Source organism: Cyprinodon variegatus, unplaced genomic scaffold (assembly GCF_000732505.1).
Source record: "Cyprinodon variegatus isolate N-32 unplaced genomic scaffold, C_variegatus-1.0 Scaffold16, whole genome shotgun sequence".
Lineage (NCBI taxonomy): Eukaryota > Metazoa > Chordata > Actinopteri > Cyprinodontiformes > Cyprinodontidae > Cyprinodon > Cyprinodon variegatus.
In genome coordinates this window covers 797210-799286 of record NW_015150469.1, presented here as the reverse complement: position 1 = coordinate 799286, position 2077 = coordinate 797210, and the positions used below count along the sequence as shown (strand labels likewise).

The 2077-nt window shown below is 33.3% G+C and overlaps 1 long non-coding RNA gene across 1 annotated transcript in view; it reads left to right on the top strand.

The window, feature by feature from the left end:
- LOC107091772 overlaps positions 1-1720 on the top strand; it is a 4967-nt gene extending 3247 nt beyond the window's left edge. The window contains exon 4 of the long non-coding RNA XR_001481543.1: positions 589-1720. This is a non-coding gene — a long non-coding RNA (uncharacterized LOC107091772). The remainder of the gene's footprint in view (positions 1-588) is intronic.
- The last annotated feature ends 357 nt before the right edge of the window (positions 1721-2077 follow it).

Genomic DNA, 2077 nt, shown 5'->3' with positions numbered 1-2077 from the left:
ATCTTTAATGGGGTTGGTCACATAAATAAAAAAGGAAAACAGAAAAAAACATCATATACTGTATTAATCTTTTATTAAAAAAAAGATACAACAGGTTTTCATCTCAATAGGCTCTATGCACAGCTCCACTACTTCCTGAATTTAATGCAGCTCCTTTGTTTCCTGTCTTTCATTACTGGACGAACTGATTAATCCAGGTGTGTCTGGCCAGTTACTTAGGTCATACACACCTACATTAATCAGTGCATCCAATCATGAAAGACAGGAAACAAAGGAGCTGCATTAAATTCAGGAAGTAGTGGAGCTGTGCATAGAGCCTATTGAGATTTTGGTGTCTGTTTGTATTCAAAATTAGAACCTAATTTTTATTTTTTGTATACTTAAAGGCATATAAATGAATTTGTTACCTTTTTTTTTTTTGCTTTCATCTGCTTTTCTGTCATTCAGGGATAACACCACGCGTCTTTTAGGCAAACATTCTTTGCTTAAGCACTTGGCACATTGTTTACTAAATTATAGATTGGATAGTTGGATACTTTTTCTTTAATGTGGATGATGATTTATTTTCCCTGTTCCTTTTGTCTTTAGTAAGCGCCACTATCCTGTTGCTTCAAAACTCCAGTTGGTAAACGTGTCATCTTGAGGAGAGGATCATCTCTGGACTAGTCTGTGAATCCACATGCTTCAAGAGAGAAGTGTGGAAATCAGCTTCTGCCGAGCAGCCATTCTGTGATTCAGACACTTGACATTTATTCTCTCTCAATGCTTCAAACAACCTGTCTGATTAGCCATAGTAATTTACAGTGTTTACATCGATTCATATCCCTTTTTTTTTTTTTTTTACTTTATATCTCTTCCTAAATTGCAGCTTATCTTAAAATAGTGGGAGAAACAAAAACATTGTCTTGTGAAAATAGTGCATCTTTTAGTGCTTAATTAACAAACATCATGTCTGCCTAGAAGGTTTTGACCTGTTGAATTTGACAAATAAAGCCCTAGTGGATTAAACCCCTTAATCTTAGTGTTCCATATTTATGAACTAGACAATAGCTTCTCTTGAAAAGTTCTGAAATTATTTCCTAACAAAGCGCATATCATTCAATATATGCATCAATGCAAAAACAAAAAAAACCCAAATCTTTATTCGTAGTATGTTAAATAGTTTTGTATGTTTAACTTTTATTTATCAACTTTGTTAATCCCAAAGAAGAAAAAACATGCTGTTTATACTTTATATGTTTTTTTTTTCCAATGAGTTGTTGTAGATGCTGATTGCTGTGGGAAGGAGGGATCTTCTATAGCAGCCTCTGACTGAACACACTCTGTTGTATGAAAGGCCAATGAAGGCTATTCTCAGGGTTGACCATGATAGTTTTCACTTTACCACATAGTATGAGGAATAGCACCTTCTTTTTATAATCAAGGCTTCAGTATTGAAAGGGATCAAATTGAAATAGATTTATTAAAGCTTACTTCAAAGATGTTTGCACTTCATGTTTATTAAAATGATAATGTTAATGTTTATATTTTTATGGAGACAATTGTAAAACTATAGAATTTCTTACTTCAATTGAAATAATATTACACAACATCCTATACAAGTATTTTCTGCATCTTGATGGATTGATGGATGTTGGATGATGGATAGCTGTTTTCCTTTAATAAATGAAATCCTATGTAAGCAGCGTTGGATTTATGTTTTCTGATTTTTTTTTTCACTCAGATTGTCTTCGTCTCATTAACAATCATTAACTGCTGCCCAGTTCTTTCCAGCATCCTGGTATAGGTCTTTCTGAAGAAGCTGAGAAATGGGATAAGCATGTAACTGTGACCTCAAAACAACATTTAGCCATGATAGCCTGGGATCCATAAATGCTATTCTAAAATAGTAAATGCTATCATAACATAGATTTGGTAGGGAAAAATGATCAGCTTCAGAGAACACTAAAGTCATCAGCTAACATACTGAACTTTTGGAGTATGTACCATGAACAATACAGCTTAGCTCCAATAATCATTATTACTTATAAATGATGTGTTGTAAATTAAAACCAATATGGATTTTATTTGTCCACTG